This window comes from Cervus elaphus, chromosome 32 (genome assembly GCF_910594005.1).
Source record: "Cervus elaphus chromosome 32, mCerEla1.1, whole genome shotgun sequence".
Classification (NCBI taxonomy): domain Eukaryota; kingdom Metazoa; phylum Chordata; class Mammalia; order Artiodactyla; family Cervidae; genus Cervus; species Cervus elaphus.
This window is the reverse complement of record NC_057846.1, coordinates 8,448,508-8,462,876: the sequence shown is the minus strand read 5'-3', so window position 1 is coordinate 8,462,876 and position 14,369 is coordinate 8,448,508.

The window sequence follows — 14,369 nt, the reverse complement described above, 5'->3', positions numbered from 1 at the left end:
TTTTTTTTTTTTTTTTTTTTGGACAATAAAGGAGAGAAATGATGGGAAAGCTGACCAGGGGAGTATTTCTGAAAGTGGGCATGGACCACTTGCATCAAAATCAGGTGAGGTGTTTGTTACAGATCTTCTTGTCCTACGGATTCAGAATCTTTTGGAAGACAGACACACAAATTCCTAACAATACCCCAGTTGGGTCATGTACCCACCTAAATTTGAAAAGCACGGATGTAGAGAGGGGTGTCCAGGACCAGGCTGCATGATTTGTGGATTTCAGTGCAAAACGCAAATGCAGAACCCTTTGTTCAAGAATTATTAAGAATTTCAAGACGGTGAGAGCATGGCATTTAACCAGAGCAGGGTCCAATGTGAATAAACACACACCCTGAATGGATGTCACATTTTATAAATTTCCTTGGACTCTTACTGAAATGCACATTCTGATTTGGTACATCTGGGGTGGGGCCTGAGATTCTGCAGTTTCAGTAAGCTCCCAGGAGATGACAGTGCTGGCGGCCCCCAGACCATTTCTTCAACAGCATAAATCTAGAGGGAATCATATGCATGTGAAGGCTTGAGGAGCACTGAGCTATTAATAGCACTTCACCACAGGAAAGTGTGATCAGAAAACCAGCAGATGAGCATCACTTGGGAGCTTATTTGAAACACAGATTCTCAGGCCCCCACCTCAGATGTAGTGAACTGGAACCTGTATTTTAATAAGCTCTCCAGTCACCAGAAGGCACTTGCAGTCTGAGCCGGTCTAGAGCACATTTGCTGTCAGCTGCGATAACAATATCCTGAACATACCTGGGAAAGTGCAGCCGATGGAGGAAGCACCTGATGCTGGACCTCCCCTGAGGCTGTGCTTTCCTTGCACACCTGATGCTCTTCCTCTCAGGCTACCTCATTGAACTGTGGATTTGAACCATAATGGTCTGAAATCCCTTAAGAACAACACACTCCACAGCTTGCTTTGCTAGCATTGTACCCGAGATGTCATTCATATTCATGACCTTAAGGGCAACCACTGCTCAGGATTTTGCTTGGACGCAAATGGAGGAGTTGGCTAAACTCATACTCATGGCTAATGTTTACTGAACACATAATACTATATGCTAGGTACCCTGCAAGTCTATGGGGCTTCCCAGGTGGCACTAGAGGTAAAGAACCCGCCTGCCAATGCAGGAGATGTGAGAGATGCAGGTTCAATCCCTGGGTCAGGAAGATCCCCTGGAGGAGGGCACGGCAGCCCACTCCAGTAGTCTTGCCTGGAGAATCCCCCTTGGACAGAGGAGCCTGGCGGGCTATAGCCCATGGGGTTGCAAAGAGTCAGATACAACTGAAGCGACTTAGCACACACACACTGCAAGTGTATGCTGTGTGTTGTTTTATCATCTCGAAAAACTTGGTTGGGTTCACTTATTACTGCCAATTTACAGATGAGGCTGAGTCTAACAAATATTATCCAAACGAACTAAGATGACCCTGATAGATAAGCTGCAGAAACACGATTCAAACCCAGTTTTTGTTTGTTTCCCCTAAAGTCAGGGATCTTGAATGTCCTTATCCAGGGCCTCTCAAAAGTCCCCATAATGGGATGAATTGAGAGTAGCATCGAAATATATCCATTATCATATATAAAATAGATAGCCAGTCGGAATTTGCTGTGTGACACAGGGAACTCGGCCCAGTGCTCTGTGACAACCTAGAGAGGTGGGGTGGAGTGGGAGATGGGAGGAAGGTTCAAGACGGAGGGGATATATGGTATATCTGTGGCTGATTCATTTTAATGTGTGGCAGAAACCAGCACAATATTGTAAAGCAAATATTTTGCAATAAAATACATATTTTTAAAAGTCCCCACAACACTTAAATTCAACAAGCACCAGAACCACCTGTAATTCCTGATAAAGGAGAGACTGCTCGGCTCCTACCTGGGCTGGGGACCCCATTTTGAGAACCATTAATTTAGACATTTCTCTGGTTGTTGGTGACGTGAGAGCTGCAGCACAATGGGCATGAGGAAATGACTCTCATTTAAAACACTTTTCTACTACTTTATAGGAGAGAACTTTCTTACGACCGACATTCTCTGACAAGCCAGAAGCAGAGTCCTGGCTATTTTCTCCTCCAGCAGCTTAAATGCAACCAGACACCAGGTAACGGAGCTGCTGCAGGACAGGCTGATCAACAACCTCTAAACTGCCTGGTAATTGTTTCTGATGCCCGTCAAGGGAGCATCTCGCAGCCTCCTGGTGAACACGAGAGGACCATGCTGGGCTTTCTCGTGAGAGTCTAATGACTGGAAATTGACTGAAATGGAAGTGGTCTCACCACACTGCACCACACTCACAGGGCCAAACACGGCCATTTGCAGAAGCACTCATGCTCCAACACACCCAATTTCAGCGTGGTTAGGTGGCCCCCTTGTGAAATACTATATGGAAAAATTGGCATAGCTTCCATCCTGGCTTGGGGCACTTCCAAGGTCATGAGTAGATGTCCAAACTGTCACTGCTGGATATCAGTCTTGCTGAGTCTCCACGGAATTAATGTGGCTTCTGCAGAGCTGGATTGCAAAGGTAACCTGGCAGCCAACTCCGGGCCCTTCCTCACACCTGCCCCCTTCTATCTGTCTCATTTATCAAGTCTCTACAACCATGTACAGGAGACAATTCTCCTGGCTAGTTTAAAAAAAAAAAAGTGAAAAGAGCATGAGTGCACTTCCAAGCAGAACTGAAGCTTCAGTTAGTGGGAGTCGGGAGAAGACTGGGTGGAAAACTCAGTCACCAGGCTTTCTTTTTCCAGGCATAGCCCTTAATTCACTTTGACAAAATTACTCCTGAAATCAGATGTATTTCATTGCTATTTCAACTCCCCCAGGAAGGGGATCAACTCTAAAATTAATGAGGAGTAAGTAAAGCTTCAAACTCAACCGGCCCTAACTAATCCAGGTGAGAGTAACAAGACACGGCTACTTGTCACTGGAGAAGGAGTCACAGGCCGGTGTGAGGCAGGCCAGGAAGAGAAGAAGAGAGCCAGGAAGGATAGGAGACTCCCTGCCCCAACCTTGAAGGTCTCCATCCCTCTCCCACAAACTTGAGATGCATCAGACACCCACCCTGAGCATCGTTTCCTCTGCCTGTCCTGAAACACATGCAAAAAACAGAGGAACAACCTCTGCACACACTGGGCTTCCAGCCTGAGCCCTGGGACTCCCCAAACTCCAATCATCTCTCCATTCAGAGCCTCAGTGCCTGCCCTCACTTGCATCTACACTCCGGCCCTCCAGCCAGTAGCCCTCAGCCTTCCCTACTTCTCTGATAGGTCCTCCCTTCTCACCAGACTGGAGGCTCTCCTTTCCCATGTGTAGACCCCCCTGGACCATGCATGGTCTCGCCTGTATGCAACATCCTGGCAGGATCCAGACAGACAGAGAAAACCTGGGAGGCATGTTTTGTTCACCCCTTCACTGCTGTGCCCATATCCTCCTCAGTATGTCTGTCCTCACCCTGTTCCTTTCCTTGCAGCGGTTTCTTCTTACAGAGATGGGCCTGGTCCATGTGAGTGCATGCCGTCAAGGGTGTCCGGCCTGCATGGATAGCCTGCATCCCCTTTGATGATGAGGAGTCTCACGTGTGGTTGCCCAGAAGAGGACCAGCCCCATGGAGCTATGCCAGACCACGCACCTGAATGCAGTGCATGGCGGGGAGAGCTGATACACCTGAAATTTTCTGCAGCTGCTCCGATGATACCAAGGCTCTGAAAACGCAGCCCTCTGTGCCCTTAGTCTCCCGCTGATGAATAGCGGCTTTATTATAGTGGCTGCATTCGTACATAGAGGAATAGCAAGAGAAAATGATTAAGCAAGGCTAAGAAGAGTGCTGCAGAGATAAAACATAAAATGTGGATTCGGGGCCTCAAGCTCCTCCTGGATTTGGGAGGAAAGGAAAAAAAGAGACAGAGAGAGAAATAGGAACCTGGAAGCTGGAAGAAAAATAGTGCAGAAAGATCTGCTTGGCACCTTCTGAAGACAGACAAAAAGAGGGTTGAAATAAAGAGAAGGATTATTGAAGAAAGATGGAACAATTCTGGCTCAGCCTTTCTTAAACACACCTGCCTGAAGATCTGAGGACTATAATGGGCCTGGACAGTGGGTAACCCACCCGTCCCTTCTCTCAAATGGCCCTTTAACTGCCTTTGAAAAGCGACACGTCTCTAGCAACATTTGAGCCTATGGCGAAGTAGGTGCTTCCGCCTTTCACAGCACCTGATCACAATCTCCTCTTATCTCGCAGAAATGGTCCAGCTGCCCCTAAGTCTGGTTCCTCTGAGCTTGTGCCCGGCACCTCCCTTCAAGCTTCAGGGCAAAGCATCACAACGAGGAGGGCCCGGAAATACCAACTGGCCTGTACATCTCCCACGTCCACTTCTGCAGGACACCAACCAAGAGACAAACCAGGATGCTCCATCACCGACCTGCTGAAAATTCAGCAGAAAACAGCTGGCACCTTAGCTCTTTACTGCAGGGACGAGGAGGGTTGCTAATTTTGACCCTGTGTGTGTGTGCATTTAGTCGCTCAGTCATGTCCGACTCTTTGTGATCCTTTGGAAGGCTCCTCTGTCCATGGGATTCTCTAGGCAAGTATATTGGAGTGGGTTGTCATGCTCTCCTCCAGGGAGATCTTTCCAACTCAGGGATTGAACCCAGGTCTCCCACATTGCAGGCCAATTCTTTACCCACTGAGCCATCAGGGAAACCCAATTTTGACCCTACTAGAATAGACACTTGTATGAAATTGGCTTGGGTCACCTACAGACACAAACATTGAACTCACAAATTTTCACTGGCCTCACATCGCTCAACTGCTACTGTTTTGCCTTCCAGAGAAAACAAAAGACATGTGCTCTGAAGACCATCCATCCTCAGTCTATCTGTAATATGAGTGGGGGGAGGGGGCATACAACATGTGTCTCTCTGTTCCAAGGATTTTTGGCTATTTTCAAGGCAATATGGGTCTTGTGAGAGTCAAGGTGGCCTTTGAGGTTGGAAGGAGTTTGCTAAAGAGAACAGAGCAAGGCACAGCATTTCAGGTAGAGAAAACAGCATGGCAAAGTACAGCGGAGCTATGGAAAGACACCAGCGTGTTTGCAAAAGGATGGACATTTGGCCTGCAAGGAGCATCAGGCTTTGGCAGAAAAGGTAGGTGAGATGAAGCCAGTGAGTGAGTGTCCTGCTCTTTCTGTGTCCCCTCCATCCACCGCAGACTGACTAGTGTGGGTCACATTGACTGTTTCCTGACCTCCGATCTCTTGTCGGGTCAGCTGATGGGCAGGGGAGGGGTTACCACCAGCCGTCCACATTCCTGTCAGAGGTCACAGCTCCTGGCCAGGGACCTCTGTCCCTGGTAAGAGCTTCGACCTCCTCCTTTCACTATTTGAGACCTGGAGGTATCAGCCAACCCCCACTCCCACCCCGTTTGCTCCTGGGGGTCCTAACTAACCTTCGTGGTCTTTCCTGCACTTTGACTGCACCTTTGTAAACATCCACTTTATTTATTTATCTTTTTAAACATCCACTTTATTAAACTCTCCTCAAATTGCCTAGTTTGAGCGTGCCATCTTTTCCCTACAGGAATTAAGGCAGCAAGCCGCGTGACAGACTGTTTCCTTTCTCCTGAAGATAGGAAAGACCAGAGACCCAAACTGAGGAGCTCTGCAGTGGCCACCTGAAAAAGTCATCAAGGGTCACTAAGCCACAGAAGCACCAAGCCTAAGCCCCGCCCCTTCTCCGAGCGTGGACCGCCCTGGGAGGAGGGGCCAGATTCCCAGAGGCAAATGAGCCTGCTTCTTCTCATCTGAGTCTCTGATCCCTCCAGCCATCCTGTCCGGACAGCCAGGTGTGTAGAGCCCACACCTGAGATGAAGCTTCATCCTGGAGATGGTGGACCAGCTCGCAGGAGAGCAGCAGGGGGATGCACTAATTTTGGTCCAAGCTGACACTGTTCACAGGTACACTTGGAAAACCAAGACTCGCTCAGGTACCCTGGGGCAGGGGGACAGTGTGTATCGGGGTGCCCTGCCATGCTGGAAACAGGTCTGGAAGTCCCCAGTGTCCCTGAGCCCAGAGCTGGGGGTGGCTGGGGAAGACGCGCCAGCCTGGCACTCTATGCGTGGGAGTCAGCCTCAGACGAAGCAGCATATGTGCCATGCTGGTCCCATCTCTGTGGTGAGTTTCAGCTCCAGCTCCTTGTTTGGACACACTTGGAGTCCCTCCTGCAGGCCTGGATCCTGCCTCTAATGCCCTCCTGTCACCATTCAGGATGACCTATGGTGAGGACTCGAACCACCAGCTGGGGAGAAGCTCAAGGCTGAGGAGACAAAACGGCACTTGGACCAGGGAGGCAGGAAGCCACGCGCGAGTCCCCGTCTTCCATCCACAGGGTGTCCCCACCTCTGCAGCGCGTGGCTGCAGTCTGTCGGCCCAGGCCCCTGGGGTCCTCGTGTTATATCTGTGCCCCTGCCCTGGTTCCGCACTTCTCTTCTAAAGCGGCCACACCTGCCTCTCCCCGGAGGCTGCCTTAGACGGTGGGTGCCCCTCCGCACCCACTCCCAGGGGCCGAGGTGCCTGGGGAGGGGTGTGTGTCCCCAGGGCAGCAGTGGGGCACCGGCGGTGGGAGCAGGTCCCCTTGGAGCCCCCTTCGGGGACACCTGCCCTTCCTGGCTGCCCCACCCCTCTCCTTCTGTGATCTCTCCGGGGAACAAGCCCTTAATAAGTCACATTCACACAAATTCGCCTCTCAGGGCCAGCTTCTGGGGCTCTAGAACTAAGACGATCCTGTTTGCAATTCTCACAAACGTTTTGCAATCAGGGGGCGACCCCATGAGAAAGGCTACATGAGATGCTTGGGAGGCTGCGGGGAGGAACCAGCACAGGGTCGGGGGTAGGGGGAGAGGTGGGTAACGAGGTCCTACTCTGGGAGGTGCTGAGAGGAGCCGGCAGCCAGGTGAGTGAGCCGGGTGGGCAGGGGCCACCCCGGGGTGCTGACACCACGGGGCAAAGGGTCAATCCAGCCAGGCCCAAGCACAGAAGGGCCTCCTACTGGGGGTGTCAGCTGCCTGGAGGTGGGGGGGGGCATGTGGACTGGGAATCTCAGGGTGGGACAGTGAGTTCTGAGCTCGCCTTAAACTAAACATACAGAGCAGGAGCACAGGGGAGTTGCCTCCACGGGAAGAAAACAGCCTCCGAGATGGGGCTGTGGTTAGGGTTAGGGGTTTATCGAATTCTTCACTTGTTTGACAAGTGTTCAGTGAGGATCTCATATGGACCATGCAGTGTGTTGGGTGCTTAAGTGATGCCACATAGGATGAATAAGACAGACACAGATATTCTGCTCTGCCAAAGAGAAGCTGAGACAGATTACAATCAATCGTGGGCATTTTATGAGAGGATAGTATGCGGTGGTGCACAGAAAATAAATAGGTCTATGTGCTGCGTCTATGTGCCAGGGAAGGTGTTATACTGAGAACTTTGCAGAAGGTGTATATTTGGTGCTTAGAGGGTCCTGAGAAGTCATGTATAGATACAGACCCTGGAGACATTTAGACATACAGCTATGTCCCTCTTAAGCCTACAGCTATATAGCTATTTAGTTCAAAATGGAGTTGCAAGGTAAGACAGATTGGGAGATTGGGACTGATGTATATACACTACTATGTATAAAATAAATAACTAATGAGAACCTGCTGTGTAGCACAAGGAACTCTACTCAATGCTCTGTGGTGATCTAAATGGGGAGGAAAACCCAAAAAGGAGGGGATATATGTATATGTATGGCTGATTCACTTTGCCATACAGCAGAATCTAACACACTGTAAAGCAACTCTACTCCAACAGAAATTTAAAAAAAAAAAAAAGGTTGGGGATGGGAACTTGCCTCTCCTGATTCCTTAACTTGACATAAAACAACAGTGTTTTCTGGGGTTGGTGGATTCGAAGAGAGATTGTGCACTGAGCGTTCTGAAAGCTTGACAATGCACCAGGTATTACTTGGATTTTAAGATCTCTCCCATCTGGAGGTTGCCAGACACTGGGGTATTTTATCTGCTGGAACCTCAGTTCCCAGTTCATAGTGGAGAGAAGAAGCGGCCAGGCCCTGAACTTCTGCCCTGACTTCCACAGAATCGAGCCAGCTGGGTCCTTGTCTTCTTATCTCATCTGCTATGACAAGCCTGGGTCCCCACCCTTTCTGCGATTCGGTTTTCCTATGTGTCAAATGGGAAAAAACTTATCTGCCCACTCAATCCTCAAGGCCATCCAAGGTTCAAAGAAACATACAACATATGTTGTACCTGAAAGTACACAACACACCTGAAAGTAGAAGGAACTCAGAAGAACAGGGAGGTGCTGATGCTTAAAACCTTGTGTGGAAACACACATACCCCTCCCTCTCTTTGGTATGATTTTCCAAGTCACCAAATCCATGCCTCCATCATCACGCTCAGCATTAAACAGCTATTTACTGTGCTTCTATGGCTGTGGGGATGCTCTGCTCACTTCTTAGAACAAAACATGTTCCCTACTATCTATATTTTAGGACCTTATCCTACAAAGAAGATAACAACTGCTTATAAGAAAGAAAGCAAGGGACCTGCATGGACAATTCAGTAATAGACACCAGACAGACTTGGAAAAGATGGACACAATCTTAACTCTGAAAGCACAAAGCCCAGCCCTGAACCAAAAGCAGGGAGCCTCGCACAGAGGGATGCTCTCCACCCCTCTGGCCGCCTCCCCAAGCAGCAGGAAGAGCAGGAAGGATTCTGGAGGGTGAGGGCAGCTGGACGGGGAGGCGGCAGGTGCTCAGAAGAAAAGATGCAGCCATGGAGTCAGCCCTCATGTGTCTGGAGATACATCAGCTGATCCTAGCGGAGTAATTTCCTTCAACCAACGCCGGGCAAGTGATTATGCAAGTCCTTCACAGCATCCCCCGGTGCTTTAAGCGAAACTCTCTATTAGCTGGTCTCTGTAGGAAGGGATTCTCACTGGGCTGGAGGAGAGCTCCATCTTTTTCTGCATAAATTACCCCCTGATCTTGACCCTTCAACAGCAGCTCAAATCATCCCAAAGCTTACTCAGGTTGACCTCCTTCTGAACTCCAGGCAATGGGATGGGTGGAGAGACTCCCACCTCACTCCCCTGGGTGGCAGCCACACCGGCCTCTCCTAACTGACCTCTGGCCTCCAGCCTCTCTTTCTGCTGAAAGGACCTTTCTAGCAAACCTGTTGGAGACTCGTTTGTTCCCAAGCCTCCAGTGGTGTCCGGAGCCCTCAGTATGACATTTCAGAACAGCTTACCAGGAGGCCCCAGCCTCATCCAGACCCATCACCTTGTAAAGGAGCCGTATCTCAGAGTGTGTTGGTGAGTTTCTCGCAGTTTCCACATCCCATGCAGCCCCATCTGTCTGCCTAGAGCACCTCTCCCCACCTCCTCCCCACAAGCACCTTCCTTCCCACCTGCCACGCCTGTGCTGACATCCACCATCCTGCAATACCTCTGTCCGTGGTCACCCTGTCAGTGCCTAGACCACATGCCCACTGTGAAGGCAGGGCTCATGCATTTTCTTTTTTATTTACCTCCCTGGCTCAGCATGGCACCTCGCCCATCCTCACCTCCAGTTCGTCAATGTCCAGAGGGAAGGCACACGGGAGACACACTCCACCCCAAACCAGGCTCCTCTGAGACCAGGCTGGCCTCAGGCACAACCCAGACACAGAGTCTCTCCAGCTCCCTTCCATGGCGACTCAGGAGCCTGCCCTACGCACATGGTGAGCCACCAGAAGTCACCATGGCAAATTCAGGCTCCGTGAAAGCTCGAACCGTGAGACAGGAGGATGCAGCAGACATGTCATGGGAGTTTGGGGTTGTTTTTATTAGTTAACCAGAAAAATAATAGCTCAAACTTTCTGATACGTGACAGCAGGCAAAATCCTTTCACGGATAATTATATCTCATGGAATTATCAAAACAAGGCCGGAGGCAGAGACAAATCTCTACCCTCAGACACAGGAACCTAAAACCTGTGATCACAGGTGAGTTGCTCCGCTTCTGTGAAGCTTCACCTCAGTTTCCTCACCTGCACAAGATAAGCTGTCTCTGCAGGAACCCCAGCACCGTGGGATTTCCCAGTTCCCTGCCCGGGCTCCCATCAATGCATCCTGGTCTCTGACACGCAGGGCTGTCTGACACCCATAACTGTCCTCTCCTCGCCCAGATGAACAGAGAGAGAAAAAGGTTAGAACAGAAAGTGGAGTGAAACTGGGAAGGCAAAAAGGCCAATTGCTGAAATGCAATAAATGCCAACATAACTTCACTCCTTATGCAAATTCTTGAGAGAAAGAAGGGTGTTAAGAGCAAACAAGCATGTTTAGTTTCACCTCTAAGAAGAATCAAATAATATTAATTATAACTTAAGTGCATTAAGTAAAATCAGCAACACAATGGCTCCTTCAGTGGTAATTATCAGAGAATCGCCAAGATGGAATGAAAGCACAGATCTCCTTCGTCCCACTTGGAGACATTCCAGCCTCCCTGACCTTGTGGCTTTCTATGTCTGATACAGGGTTTCCTAGCATCTCCTCAACAAAGCTGATCAAGTCTCCCCTTTGTTTCCTTCTCCACTAGTGAATGGACTTCAGATGTAGGGGTCCTGCCTTGCAGGGTAAGCCCCTCTTTTTGGTCACCCACCCCTGGGCTTCTTTCTCCTACTGAGAATGTGGTGCTAACACACATCTGTACTCCCAGAGTCCTGACAGGATGCACTTTGGCAGTTTTAGCTTCATCAAAACCAGTTTAAAATGTTCAGTGATCAGAAGAACACCCAGGGAGAAAGAGGGTTGCAATATAGTTACCTGCAGGGTTGAAGATTATTCTCAACGAAAAGCCTGGGCCAAACTGCTCAGAAAATTTAGGAAGAGGGAGTGGAGTAGAGGAGGGTGGGGGAGGCAGTCACACTGCTGTCTGAGCATCGTTCACTGCTTCCAGGGATGTGGTACCTCCCCTTTTCTTTACATCCTTCACCCTTGCCTTTCTGTAGAGTGAGGAACACACCAATCTGGAATGATTGGTGGAGGGAGGCAGCTATTGCATCTCTGCCAAAGAAAAACAAGGATGATAATAACAAAAGCCCAATTTTAATTTCCTAGCAATTCTCTCTTCCACGATTTTGAGTGAGAGCAGACAGGACGCTGTAGATTGATCTAAAGCTGGCCTTGCTTCTAGGTAGGCATGGGAAACCTCCCCCCCCTCCCCAACCAAGGTCTGTATTTAGGAATTTCTTCTAAAAATATATTTCTCGTGTCTTCAAAATGAGACTAGGAACCCACAGGGTCTAAGCGATGGGTCAGGTTTCCCAGAGTCACTTGGAAACCACAAAGCTGGACTCAGGCTCCCAGGCTCTGTTTGAAGCCACTTTGTTATCTTCCTGGAGGCGAAGTCCAATACTCAGATCAGTACTCAGGCAGGAGGCTGCAAGAGTACCTTCTATGTTGGCTGTAAGACAGTCACTAGAGACCTAACGGCAACAATGCTTCTCACACAATCATGTGCATTATATAGAGTTGCCCTTTTGAGAAATGCACATCATTTTAGACACCAAGTCCGTCCCTGACCACCTCCAAACTTCTCTTTTAAAATATGTGGCCAAACACAAGACACAGAAGCAACCTAAATGTCCATCAAAAAATGAATGGATGAAGCTGTGGTATGCATATGCAATGGAATATTACTCAGCTTCCAAAAATAATGAAATAAAGCCATTTGCAGCAATATAGAAGGGCCTAGTGATTATCATACTAAGTCAGACAGACAAAAAGAAATCTCATATGGTATCACTTAAATGTAGAGTCTGAAATACAATACAGGAACTTCCCTGGCGGTCCAGTGATTGAGAATCCACCTTGAAATGCGGTGACACAGGTTTGATCCCTAGTCAGGGAACTAAAATCCCACATGCCATGCAACAACTGAATTCATGTGCCACAACTACTGAGTCTGAGCTCTCCAGAGCCCAAGCACTACAACTCGGGTGCACCATAACACAAGATCCCGCGTGGTGCAATGAAGCTCCCATGTGCTGCAACTAAGACCCAAGGCAGCCAAATAAATACATAAATATACATTTTTAAATAATAAAAATTACAATACAAATTAACATACGTGTGAAACAAAAACAGACTCACAGACATAAAGAACAGATTTGTTATTGCCAAGGAGCAGGGAGGGGAGGGAAAGAAAGGGAGTTTGGGATTAGCAGAGGCAAACTATTATATATAGACTATATGAACAACAAGGTCATACTGTATAGCACAAGGAACCATATTAAATATTCTATGACAAACCATAGTGGAAAAGAACATGAAAAATTATGTATATATATATATATATATATATATATATATATATATATATATTTAATGTATGTTAGTCTCTCAGTCTTGTCCAATTCTTTGTGACCCCATGGACTGTATCCTGACAGGCTCCTCTGTCCTTGGAATTTTCCAGGCAAGAGAACTGGGATGGCTCGCCAGTTCCTTCTTCAGGGGATCTTCCCGACCCAGGGAATGCATCTCCTGCATTGGCAGTCAGATTCTTTACCACTGAGCTACCTGGTGTGTATCTTAACAACAATTGAAAAGAACGAAAAAAGAAAACAAAACAAACCAAATGTACAGAATTAATAAATATCTACTTTGGAGTGTTAAAAGGAAACAGATAAACACAAAATATATGTGTCTGCTCCAGGCCCTGAAAATACAGGCAAAATATATGTCCCATGTCTTCTAGATCGGTACCATGTACATAGATGTACCATGTCTTCTAGACCTATTCTAGACACTTCTGCCACTCTACAAACATTAGATTTATTCGCCACACTGCTTACAATGTGCTCTTGTTATAATGAATAGCACAAATAAAATACACCCAACTTAACGTCAAAGTACTTGATTCAGTACACAAGAACATCCTTAAAAAAATCACATGTCCATGTGAGCAATTAAATAGGGATACATTTCTTCTGACAAAGAATTTTAACCAGAAACTGGTAATAGTGGTGTCCTGCCCAGAACCAAACGAGGAGGACAGGGCACAGAATTTTGGATCCTGATTTTCCCCAGGGTACGAATACCGGAAAATCATTCCCTTGCTGGACCAAAGCCTGTTCATTCACCTCCTTAAACAGGTGTGTAAACTGTTCTACTTTCTCCTAGTATGGCTCACTTCTCCTGTCACCTGCATGACCACCATCCTCCCTCTCGATTCCACCATCCACTATACACATGGCGGCCAGGGTGGTCCTTAGAACACAAACACGCCACCACCGGCCCCATATGCTTAGAAATCTCCTTTGGTGTTACCCTCAACCTGCTCACTAAGTTCCAGCCACAGTGGTCTTTGGGAATGACCAGGTCCATGGGCATCCCACCCTCTTTCAAGACTCAGGGCCTTTGCACATGCTGTTTCCTACAACTAGAATGCTCTCTGACCACAGTTACTTCCCCGCTAAAACCCGCTTCTTCAGGCTCCAGCTGAAGAGTCTCTTCCTCGGAGAGGAATTTCCCGGATTTCTCCATCTACCAATATTTTGAGTGCATGACACTCTCTCCAAGTGTGGTGTTTTCCTTCACGGCAGGGACTCTGACCTGCTTTACCTGCGTTTAACACCTGCCTTCTGCATGACACTGTTGGGGGCCACGGGGGCAAACCTCTTGATTCTGCTGTTTACAACAGAAACACCAGAGCCCTTTATCAGCTCATAACTGCTGAGTGCATATCTGCTGCATGAACAAATGAAGGACTTGGGAACCTGAGTGCAGGACTTTCCATCTCCCTTACATTTACTGCAGACCTCTTGCACATCAGTTCCTCGTTCATCAGCATCTATCCCTAAACAGTCACTGCAAAGTGTTCCTACTGTTCTGTGTCCTCCACACACCCTAACAGCATGCTACTGATTTCTACGCCCAACTAACTGATGGAAACACTACCGGAACAAGGCCAGGGACGAAATCTCAAGTTGCAGACCTACTTCTCTCCAGGATGAGCTCTCAATAACTCATTTTTCCTACAGCAGTCAGTAGTCTTGTGTCTTATTCTTCACCCAATCACAGGTCCTCTGAAGTCTGTCGTTCAGCTCAAATTCTCCTCTGTGCCCACTCCCATGCTTGGCTCTAAACAGTCCGAAACTCCAGAGCCCTCTAGCCTACCAAGCTGTAGTGTTCTGCAGCACGAGTTCCCAGCCCACTTCACTCAAGCTTTCGGAAGTCACTGCTACTCCTGCTAAATTTGCAAACTGCCTGTTCTCCCATTA